Source organism: Balaenoptera physalus, assembly GCF_965194825.1.
Source record: "Balaenoptera physalus genome assembly, chromosome: 7".
Taxonomy (NCBI): domain Eukaryota; kingdom Metazoa; phylum Chordata; class Mammalia; order Artiodactyla; family Balaenopteridae; genus Balaenoptera; species Balaenoptera physalus.
Window position 1 is genome coordinate 33085486 of NC_138886.1, and position 12787 is coordinate 33098272.

Genomic DNA, 12787 nt, shown 5'->3' on the forward strand with positions numbered 1-12787 from the left:
TCAACAAATAAATTACAAGGAAAAAAACAAAAGGAAGGGGAATCTAGAGGTTTAAAGAAACTTGTCAACCCATTGGAATAATTGGGCATTATTTCGATCCTGATCCAAACAAATGAATTGCAGTGACAATATTTAAGAGACTTAGGGAAAATTTGAACTCTGGGCTTTTGTTTATCTTAAGGAATTATTGTTTATCTTGTTAAAGATGATAATGGTATTGTGGATACTTTTTAAAGTCCTTATCTTTTAGAGATAACTACAGAAATGTTTACAGGTTAAATGATACGATATCTGGGATTTGCTCCCAAAAATAAGGAGTGGTGGGAGAAGTGGATGGGGTGAAGATGAAAGGAGATAAGGAGTTGGTAGTTGGGGGGAAGGGTGGTAGTATACTGTTCTCTTCTGCATTTCTTTGAAAGTTTCCGTAGTAAAAAAAGGCATTCATTTTCAATGTCATTTAAGGCTGCTGAATGAAGGGACAAGCCAGGCTGTGCCTTGGAGGGATGCATCGGACATTGGTGTGGAAAGGATGCCACAGGAGCCTGGGGGTGAGGAAGACCTGAACCTGAACAGTGGGGTACTTAGAAACCCAAACAGGTTCTTACAGGCAGGAGACCTGGCCCTGGTCCCAGGTGGCTGCTTCAAGCCTTGGGCCCAATCAAAGTCTCAGTTTCCTCAGCCATTAACCAAGGATAAAGATCTTACCTTGAGATGCACCAGTGAAGCTGTTTGATGCCTTAAAGATTCTGGTACCAGTTTCCAAAGGTGGATGGTGTTGGGAGGGGTGGGTTCCCCCACACTATCAAGCAGTTCTCTGCACCTGGGTGTCCTAAAATTCAACTCAATTCTGACACAGCTAGCAGCAGATCACACAGTGAAGGGTTTAGTCCTACAGGATGGCTCCCCTACCCCCACTTCAAACGCCATTGCAAGTTGATGTCATCACCCGTGCTTCCGACCAACTGGCTATAGATTGAAGGTTCCAACGACCTCCTTCTTGGGTTCGGTTAATTTGCTAGAGCAGTTCATGTAACTCATGAAACATTTTACTTACTAGATCAGTGGTTTATTATAAAAGGATATAACTCAGGAAGAGCCAGATGGAAGAGAGGCATAGCGCAAGGTCAGGGGAAAGGGTGTGGAGCTCGGAGCATCCAAGCCCTCTGGGAGTGCACCATTCTCCCCAGAGTGCCACGTGTCCACCAACCCTGAAGCTCTCTGAACCCCATCCTTCTGGGTTTTTATAGAGGCTTCAATCATAGGCCATTGGCAATAGAACTCAACCTCCATCTCCTCTCCCCTCCCCGGGGGTCTGGAGGTGGGACTGAAAGTTCCAACTGGCAACCAGCCCCCATTCTTAGGTGCTGGTCTAAAAGTCACTTCATTAACACAACAAAAGACACCTTTATCCCTCTCAGCACAGGAAACTCCAAGGGTTTTAGGAACTCTGTGCCAGAAATGGGGATGTAGATCAAATATATATTTCATATTACAAATATCATAGCCCATTTTGGGCAGAAAAGCTGTTGGGTGCTGTGCATACATTAGGAGCAGCATAAGGCACAAGCTCCAGCCATGCTTGGCCAGGTCACCCAGGGCCCTGGCCTGTCCTGGTCTGTGAGAGGACACATGGTGACCTCAGCTGCTGATTACTCGTCAGATTATAGGAAAGGAGGGGATGCCAGGAGCCAGAGTCCCAGAGAGGAGCCAGCAGGGCCCCTGTCATCCACCACCTAACAGCAAGTCCTGTGGGGGCAGGGATGGGAGAACAGTCCTGTCCTTGACCTTTAGCTACATAGGCCTCAGAACTGGAGAAGATCATGAACTGTTTCCAAGCGGACACAGGGGTCCAGGTAGGAGGGACAAAGAGGAGCTGCCTTGAGCAGGCGGGAGCAAGCAGTGGCTGATATGGGCACTCTCGTCTCCTTCCTCTTTCCCGAGGAGGAAGGATCGAAGCCTGGCTCTAAATTCCAGCTGTGCCACCTTGGGCAAGTCACTCCACCTCCTTGACCGGCAGTGTGTCCTCTACAAAGTAGAGACAGTAACAATACCTGTCTCAGAGGGTTGTTAAGTGGCATCAGAAGACCTTCAACAAATAGCAGTTCTCTCCCCATTCATCACGCCTCCAATCAGAGCCCTGGGCAGTAGCTGTCTCCATATTCTAAGCAAGGGTCTCACTTCAAGGGAGATATTTAAGATTCAGAAGCCTCATTAGAGATCTGATGTGCTTTGTCTGGGATGTGGCTAGGAGCAAAGAGATTTTTAGAAGCTCCCCAAGTGACTCCAGTGGGCCGCAGGGCTGAGAATTCCTTGTGATACTCCTGATAAAGATCAAGTGAATGAATAAAATCAGCTTTTTTTCTTATTGCACTTTAGGGCCAAGTGCAGCTGAATGGGGGTCTTGGGGTCCAAGGATTTGGGAAATTAAAGAAAAATTTAACCCCTCAGAAACTAAGGTCAACTCTGGAATGTTGTCACGTGTTTATAGCTTGGAGATTTGGCCAAGCCTCGTTTAAGTTTTCTTTTCTTATAACATGACGAATAGTTCTGTGTTGGTTTTTCCCCCCTCCCTGTTATTTTGCAAGGGCCCTTATTCAAAGGCTTGAAAAATTTGATGAACCATGTCTCTCTGATACATATGTCTAAGAATAAATTAGAAAATATTTGAAATATATTTAGGAAAAAAATGCCATTTGGTACCACAAGAATTGAGGCTTTATAGAAAGACGCTGTTCAGAATAAATGTCAGGCATTCTTTTTGGGTGAATAAGGCCCTGCAGAGGTCCCATCACGACTGGTCAGTTCATCCCTCAGTTTGACTTGTAAGTGCTCATTGATTCTGTGGAAGGCTCTCTGGAATGGGGTTGGAACTCCATCACACCCACAGAAATGACATGGAAACTCTTGGTCCAGTCCTGGGAAATGGATGCTTTCTTTCCTTTCTCAAAGCCAGAGGGATCTGGCAGTGTTTTCTCAGACTTCTCTCTTTTACTCTTGGAATCTTCATGCTCCCGGAGATTTAATGAGTGGTTCTCAAAATGTGGTCCCTGGACCAGCCGCAGCATCACCTGGGAACTTGTTAGAAATGCAAATTCCCCTGCCCACACAGCAGACCTACCGGAACAGAAATTCTGGGACGGGGCCCAGCCATCAGTGTTTTCACCAACCTTCCAGGAGATTCTGATCCACTGGAGTCGAGAACTACTGATTACGAGCACAGACGTATCATGAACAGACTTTGCTTCAAAGTCAGCTCTGCCACTTATCACTCAGGTAAGTCACTTCACCTCTCTGATCCTCTGTTTCCTCTGTGAAAAATAAGAATAATAGCCTACCACTGTAGGCTCGTTTGAGGATTAAGGGAAGGGATGCAAGTAGAGTGTTTAGCACTGTTCTTTGCAGGGCTGGGATTAGGGTGAAGCGAATGAGGTGCCTACAGTCCTGTGGATACCTCCTTAAATTCTGCATCCAGAGATGGCTCACTTACCTCACCCTCGTCCCAGCTCTGGTTCTTGATATTCCAAAAGTGCTCTGTAAATGGCTGCTACTATTTTATATTACTGAGGGGTCATCCATCTTCGGGGCCTTGACCATGCAAAGTTCCGGAGTCAAAGTCTTTAGACAGTTTGGTGTAGAGGAAAGAGCACTGGTTCTGGAGTTCGCAGGCCAGGATCTGACCTCTAGGAATGCCAGGCAAGGAGAGGGGTGCAGAGCAGAGGTGGGGCAAGCCCAACTCCCCTAGACAGGCTCCTTTCACTGGGAAGGGCTCTTTCTTCCCTGTTTCCTTCATTCTGAGAGAAAGAGAGGCCACTCTTGAGTTTGGACCCTCTCCCATCTGTGATCACTGTATTTTCTGTATCAGTAGATACCGAAAAAGCATTTGATGAAATCCAACATCCATTCTTGATGAAAATTTCAGCAAAGTAAGAATTGAAGGGGAATACAAGAGGACTTCCTCCTTCTGTCAAAGGGCCCCCACAAACCCCACTGCTAACATCTTACTTACTATAAGATGTCCCTCTCCATCTAGGATCAGAAACAAGATAAGGATGTCCACTTTCACTGCTATTCTACGCTGCACCAGAGGCTCTAGTTAGTTCATTAAGGCAAGAAAAAGAAACAAAAGGCATCCACAATGGAAAAGAAGAAGTAAAACTGCCTTTATGCACAGATGACCTGACTGTCTATGGGGAAAATCTGACGGAATCTACAGTAAAGTTACTAGAACTAAGGAGTGAGTTTAGTGAGGCTGCAGGATACCAAATCAACGTACAAAAATCAACTTTATTTCTATATACTAGCAATAAAAATTGGAATTTAAAATGTAAAAATAATGTCATTTATAATAGCATAAAATATGAAATACTTAGGTATAAATCTGCAAAAGATGTGAAAGACCTGTGCTGAAAACTATAGAACATTGCTAAGTGAAATTAAATAAGATCTAAATAAATGGAGAGATAACCCATTACCTAATCCAAGGGTGCAAAGATTGACCCCTATGTTTCTTCTCAGAGTCTTATAGTTTTGATTCATTTTGAGTTCATTTTTGTATATAGTGTGAGGCAGGAGTCCAACTTTATTCTTTTGCATGTGGATATCTGGTTGTCCCAATACCATTTGGTGAAGACCCTATTTTTCCCCCATTAAACGGTCTTGGCACCATTGCAGAAAATCAATCAATCATAAATATGAGGGTTTCTTTCTAGATTCTCAAATTCTGTTCCCTTATATATATGTCTATCTTTATGTGAATACTACACAGTCTTGATTGCTATAGATTTGTAGTAAATTTTGAAATCATGAAGTTTGAGTACTGCAACTTTATTCTTCTTTTTCAAGATTGTTCTGGCTATTCAATTTGGACAATTGATTTTTTTTTAAACATCTTTATTGTAGTATAATTGCTTTACAGTGTTGTGTTAGTTTCTGCTGTATAACAAAGTGAATCAGTTATATGCGTACGTTTATCCCCATATCCCCTCCCTCTTGCATCTCCCTCCCACCCTCCTTATCCCACCCCTCTAGGTGGTCGGCAAAGTACCGAGCTGATCTCCCTGTGCCATGCAGCTGCTTCCTACTAGCTATCTATTTACATTTGGTAGTGTATATATGTCAGTGCTACTCTCTTACTTTGTCCCAGCTTATCCTTCCCCCTCCTTGTGTCCTCAAGTCCATTCTCTATGTCTGTGTCTTTATTCCTGTCCTGCCCCTAGGTTCATCAGAGCTATTTTATTTTTAGGTTCCATATATATGTGTTAGCATATGGTATTTGTTTTTCTCTTTCTGACTCACTTCATTCTGTATGACAGACTCTAGATCCATCCACCTTGCTACAAATAACTCAATTTCGTTTCTTTTTATGGCTGAGTAATATTCCATTTTATATATGTGCCACATCTTCTTTATCCATTCATCTGTTGATGGACACTTAGGTTGTTTCCATGTCCTGGCTATTGTAAATAGTGCTGCGATGAACATTGTGGTACATGACTCTTGTTGAATTATGGTTTTCTCAGGGTATATGCCCAGTAGTGGGATTGCTGGGTCATATGGTAGTTCTATTTTTAGTTTTTTAAGGAACCTCCATGCTGTTCTCCATAGTGGCTGTATCAATTTACATTCCCACCAACAGTGCAAGAGGGTTCCCTTTTCTCCACACCCTCTCCAGCATTTATTGTTTGTAGATTTTTTGATGATGGCCATTCTGATCGGTATGAGGTGATACCTCATTGTAGTTTTGATTTGCACTTCTCTAATGATTGGTGATGTTGAGCATCTTTTCATGTGTTTGTTGGTCATCTGTATATCTTCTTTGGAGAAATGTCTATTTAGGTCTTCTGCCCATTTTTGGATTGGGTTGTTTGTTTTTTTTTGATACTGAGTTGCATGAGCTGCTTGTATATTTGGAGATTAATCCTTCATCAGTTGCTTCATTTGCAACTATTTTCTCCCATTCTGAGGGTTGGACAACGGATTTTTGACAAAGCTGTAAAGATTGTTTAGTGGAGAAAGCATGGCCTTCTCAACATATAGAATTCTGGAACAACTGGATATCCATATGTCTTGATTTTTTTACTCTCTTCTGCCCATCACCTCTGCTTTTGGCTCAACCCCTATTTTCTGAAATGCTTGTATTCTTCTAAAGTTCTTTTTCTTATTCCTTTTCAAAAACATAAATTTAATTAATCTTAATTAAATTTAAATCTTCTTGGTCTGTGCTTTCTCTTTTCGCAGGCTATGCCTTATCTCTCCATTCATAGATGATTTCTGAAATCTGGGAGTGTGACCAGCTTAAAGGGCAAAACTGATGGGAGCCAAGGAAGCAGCCTGTGAATCTGTTCTCTGTGCCTTCCTCAGTCAATGGCCTTCCTTCCCCCTGGTCAGCTCTGCGGAAGGACCTGAGTAGCCAGAGCTACAAGGATTCTGGCACCTGCAGGGCCATCAGGCACTGGGCAACTTCTCTAACTTGGTTTCTGAAGGAGTCAGGGCCTCCTCAGCCTCCACGTCTACTTTGTCCATGAGCATAACATGTGTCTTCGTGACATAAATCAAGTATCTAGTGCATGGATGTCCAGCTAACCTTGCAAACAGGCCTCAGAGGTCCTGATCTGGCCACTTATAGGGCAGGACGTACCAGGAGAGCTCTGTGTGGCACAGGATTCTCACAGTGTGGCCCCCGATCCAGCAGCATCGGCATCCCCTGGAACTTGTTAGAGATCAAATTCTCACACCTATTGAATCCGAAACTCTGGGGTGAGGCTTAGCAATCTGTCTTTTCTCCGGGCCTTCAGGTGATTCTGAGGCACCTTGGCAGTTAAAATGCTTACCTGCTGGCACTAAATTACCAAGATTTAATATCCTACTCCTGCCATTTGCTACCTGTTACTTAAAATCTCTGTGTCTCAGTCTCCTCATGTATACAGTGGAGATAATAAAGGTACTAGCTTCCTAAAGGCTCTTGTTCAAATTAATGGCATGATCCATGTAAATTACTCAGGAAGCACGTAATAATCATTAGCTTATAAATGTAAATTTCCCTTGCCTTCCCTGCTTATGAAAATTCATTGTCATGTGTAACAGTCGTATAAAAATTTCGTAAAGAAATTTGTATGTAATGGTCCTACTCGTTTTTATAAGAAACAAGGTGTTACCATCACTTCACTGTCCACTTGTAGAAACCAAGACCCAGACGATGAACCGTCTTTCCAGGGTGACAGTGAGACAGAAACCACTTCTGACTTGAACACCTGTGTATTTGCATCACATAAGGAGTTCTCAGAGTGCAGGACTGGAATCTTAGTTGATACAGGTTTAACTGTTTTAACTGAGGTGCTTGTATTTGTGTACTACGGAAGGAAAGATATGGTTCATGGTGATGCTGTTAATTATATATAAAGTGCTTTGCAGGACCCAGCTTAGCACCTTACTCACCACTGCTCCCTGAGAGTCCTCATTTTTTAAAGGGGCGAGGCTGTTTGGGTGGCCTCAGCTCCAACTTCTGGCTCCGAAATTTCTTAGCTGAGCATGTGACCTTGAACAAGGCACTTGCCTCTTAGAACTTCCTTTTCCTCTTCTATACTATGGGGCATTATCCTTGCCCTGCCCAGCTCCCAGAGCAGCTTTGAGTCTCAAATGAACTAATAGATGTGGAAGCACTTAGTGAACTGTAAAGTACGTGCACAAGTAGGGAACTGGAAGTCAGAGGTGGTGAGGGAAGAGTTTGCTGAAGACGAATACCACCGGCCCCCGCCAGCACTCAGCAGCCCTGTGGTCTGGCAAGACCAAAGCTCTGTACAGCTGGTGGGAGGCAGGTGGGGACTGGTGGACAATTACTCAGGATTTGTGTTTGGTCCCATGTCAGGGAGCAGCCTGCCCGGACTGGGGAGCTCAGAGACTCTGCCCGGCAGAGCCACAGGCTGATGCCATCCAAGGTATGAGCCACTAGCTCAGAAAAAACCCACTGCTGGTCTGCTTCCTGGCTAGCCAAGGTCGCTCTAGAGTTAGGCCCAAGGAGTCCACTTGAAATAAAACAAGTTCTTGTCCCAGTTGCCAGTTCACAAGAAGACCTTAGGCGAGACCCTCACTTCACTGGGCCTTAGTTCTACAACACAAGCCAACACAAGGTGTCTGGTTCGCACTTTCTCACTACCTCTGTTATTATTCCTCCTACATCAAGTGCTTGCATCCAAAAATCTTCCCTGCCAGTACTTTTCCTGAGTAATGACGAATGTGTTTGCCCCTTTTGCAATATTCAGAGACATGTAACAGAGCTTCCAGGAGACTATTGCTAGTGGTTGAGGGTGAAGCTGGGAACCAGCTTGTCTGGATTGGAATCCTGGAGGGCTGTGTGGCCTCTGGCAGCTTGCTTAGCCCCTTTGACCCTCGGTTTCTCCATCTGCAAAATAGGAATCATAAGCATACCCACCTTACCAGGTTGAAGATCACTGAGATGATGTGTGAAGGGCTTCGTCCAGCTCCTGGCAGAGGAGAAGCTCAATAAAAAGCTGTTATTATTTTCTCCAAACACGAGGGTGCACAGGGACCACCCTGAATTGACTTCAGAAACACGGAGACACCTGACACTATTAGGAGCCTATGAGCCCTCACACAGGAGCTATAGACTCTTTCTTTTAGGATTTTGAAAGAACTGGAAATAGTCTGAGGAACCCAACACCCAGGGACCCCCAGCCTGGAAACTACTGCCCCGGAGTCTTAACACTTCTTCCAGCTCTGACAATACCTCAGCTCTGCTGAAGGTCGGCCAAACCTCTTAAAAGAAACCCACGTAGTCAGTGGCAGCTGGGCCACTGGTGAGTCCAATGCAGACCCCAGGAGGAGTGGCCACAGCCCAGAGTCCTGTCTCCCAGGGGCAGGGCCCCTGGACAAGTGGGGGCACATCAGAGGAAAGCTTGCAGCCTCCTGTTTAGCACGTCTGGGAATTGAACCTCCACACTCCCTACCACCTCTCTGATCTGAAAAGGTCAAGAGAGAAGGAAGTGGTTATTTCAAAGGCTGGGCGAGCCTGCTTTGCAAAGGGGCCTGAGTCCTGAGTCCCCCAAGGACTTGTTGAGAGAGAGAACTTTGCCTGTTTCCTTTCCTTCATTTCCTCCTTCTGCTCCTTGCAAGCCTGTTCTAAATATACATCTTAGAAGTCAAGATATGGGATGACAAGAAGCAGAAACCTAGCTGCCAAAGGTAGAGAGAAAACTCGGGTTCTGGGTGGGGTGGGAGTGATTTGGGGGTCAGCCATGTGGTGAAGTCTCCCATGGCAAACACCACAGCTGATGGGAAGAGCACACAACCCTCCCCTCTGTGGACGCCTCTCACCCATTCTCTCTGGCTCCTCACACCAACCGCCTGAGACATCCAAGGCAGGGGTTCTAAGTTCCATTATACAGAGGAAGAAACTGAGAGGCAGAAAGGAGGTGATAACACTACAAATCATGGTTAATTATGTTGAGTACTTACTAATTTGCTAATAAGGTACTGAAAAGGATCCCCACAAAGATCCTATGAGGAAAGTACTATTATTACTATCCCCATTTTACAGATAAGAAAGTTAAGGCACAGAGGAGAAGCTTAGTTTATTTAAGCTTACTTGCACATCAAGTAACTGTCAGACACCAGAGCCCACGCTTGTAATCACTGGCTACACCAGCCCTGCCCAAGGGACCACACGAGTCCGTGGCAGGGCCAGGAGCCAAGCCAAGTTCAGTGGTCTTTTCCTGCCACCCCTCTGCTTCTGTGTGGTCAATGTAAGGCTGGCTATTCTAACAATCAGATGTACACAAAAGAGGGGCCAGCTGTGTGGGAGGGACATACCACTAAGGGACATACCAACCAAAAGTACATGACCCCTTGGTGGGGCGTTACAGAGGTGACTGGGGTTGAACTTAAGGTTCCTTCTAGACACGAGCATCTACACAGGATGGAAGGGGACGATGAAACCCATTGTAGGTGCTAAACAAACCTCCGAAAAAGATTTCTAGGTCCCATCTTTTCTTTCCGTTCTCATGTCACTCATTCATTCTTAAGCTACAATTTACAATTTACTATGTGCCAGTTGCAGTGTCATGTAACAAGGGACAAGAGAGACACAGCCCCTGCCCTCCTGGAGCTTATATTACAGTGACCTACACAACCCAGGTTGCCTTCCTGCAACTTCCTCTACTAAGTCAGCGTTTCCCCCTCTGGACCTCGAGCTCATCCTGTTTCCCTTCTGCCAACTCCTCCTGCGGAAATCAAACCCAACTCAAATGCCACCTCTTCTAGGACACCTTCACTGGCATTCCCAACAACAGTGTCATTCTTCCTGTTAGGCTTCTGTGACCAGTACAGGGTGTTTACATATCTCACGGGGAGTTGTGTTGAACTGCTTTGAATTTCAGATGTTGGGGGGAAGTGGAGAGTTCTTCTACAAGACCACAAGCTCGTGGACAGCAGGGCGATTGTGTCCTAGTCTGGCTTTCCAATGCCGGGTATCCTGACACAGAGAAGATGCTCAGTTCACTCATTCATTCATTCAACAAATATGCCATGAGCACCTACGATGTGGCAGGCACTGTTCTGACTCTGGGTTTACAGCTGTGAACAAAACAGACAAAAAGCCCTACCCTCGTTGCCATTCCAGTGGGAACAGCTAAGTGGACAAATTGATAACTGAATGAATATGCGTTGAATCCTGAAAACCCTTTTGAGCCCCTACGCCTAGGAAAAGGTACATTTTAGGACTGTTTGTATATCCACAAGGCCAAATATTTATCTAAATTAAGTGAGCTCTTGAAGGAAGCCTAGCCTCCTCTGTGGTGTGAGTGTTTAAAAATCACCAGAAAGAGATTGTGTTAGAATTAGTTGTTGCAAAATGACCCTGTTTGGGGATCCACAGCCATTGAGGTATTAGTCTGAGGCTTGGATAAAATAAAATAAACTAAGCTTTAGAGTCACAGAAAAGATTCAATTTGAGGAAACACCAGGCCCAGGGACAGTAATAACAAAAATAATCACAGCAAACACTTACACAGCACAGATTATGTGCCAGGCCCAGGAGAAGCCCCTGGTTCCTGACAGATGACAAGGCTGTGTCGGAAGGAAAGGGAAGCTACCAGAGGGGTGACCCCGACTGGAGCTGTCCCTCAAGATCGGGCCATTGTTCACTTGGGCTCTGACTGTCCCGTGAGCCACAAGCTTGCAGCCTGGTGCCTTTGAAATTCCCAGGAATTCAATGGCAGAAAAGACAGGTCTTCCCAAGTGGAAGGAAATTTGATTCCCTAAAATAGAAAAATCGTGCTCAGAGGAGGAAATTCCTTGTTACTATGGAGGCGTCTTTACTCCCTGAAAAGAAGATTGGAAAGCACATTTATTGAGAGCCTATTATATACCAGGCACTGTGCGAGGACCTGATGTGAACTATCATTTACTCACTGCTGGGCGTTATTCTAACATGAGGCCACAGCCAGGAATGAAATACATACATACTGTCAGTCTCCAGGGCTGACATGCAGCCAGGATATCCCTATATAACTGTCTTACGTGTTAAAATATTTCCATGTTTCTGTTTTACAGAAACAGCTGCCCTGAGCCTCTGAGTGCCCCCTCTCTGCCCCAGCTGCCCAGGCCCTCCTCCCATCCTTCCCCTCACTCCCCTAAGATCCAGCTCCTCCAGAGTTGACTCCAGCATAGCTGGGAGCCCAAAGACCTGGCACCTGTTGGCTGGTGCCTGTTAAATGTCCCATTTATCACCCTTGCCTGGCCCTCCTGGAGCTGCCAGGCCATGGGTATCTCACTTAATCCTCAGCAGCCCAGTGAGGGGGAAACATTGACCCTCTCAGACTCCTGCTTCCAGCTCCTTAAATGCTGCTGTACCCCAAGCTTCCTCCTTTCACCATTGCCCTCTCCTTCCTCACTGTGTCCTGTAGTGAGCTGATCCCAGCTGGTGGTTTCATACCTTTTCCACCCACTCATACCCCCTGAATTTGCTTCTCCAGCCTGGACCTCTTTCCTAAGCTGGCCATATGGCCAACTGCCTGCTGGACGTCTCCCTGGGAAGTCCCACTGCCACCTCAGACCCAAGGTCTTCCCAAGTAACTGAGGTCAGCTTACCTCCCAGACCTTCCCTTCCTCCCCCGCCTCCTCCTTGCCTCCTCCGGGGTTCCCATTTCTCTCATTCCTGCACGCATGTATTCATGCCATTAACACCCGGAGAGCATCCATCACATGCCAGGCACCATGCCTGACACTGAGGATGAGGAAGGGAGCAAGATAAACCCTCAAGGAGCCTACAGTCCATCAGATGTCCAAGCTAGAAAGCTGAGTGTCCCCGCCAACTCCTCCCTCCTTCAGCCCCAGCGGAAACATTAAACAAGTCCCCCGATTTGCCCCTTTCCCTCCATCTCCACTGCCAAGGCCTGAGGCCAGATCCTCATCCTCTCTCACCAAGGCCTCCCTCCCCTTTGGCCCTCTCCGCCACACAGCCAGAGGGACGTCTCCCGCACACATCTAAAGCTGCCCCTCCTCAGCCTAGAGCCCTCCATGGCTCCTCATTGCCCTCAGGAGAAGGTCCAAGCTCCCTGACCCATCCTGACCTTGCTTGCTCCAGTGGGGTTGGTCTGGTGGGAGATGAGCTTTTGGGTGGTAGAGCCGTTTGTTCCCAACCACCTGCTGATTCCTCTGCAGCGGGGGTACACATGCACACAGACCCACACGGGCACACAGACACACACAGGCACAGACACACAAGTGCTCAGGTGCACATGAGACATAAATGAGAAAGCCCAGACACACATGC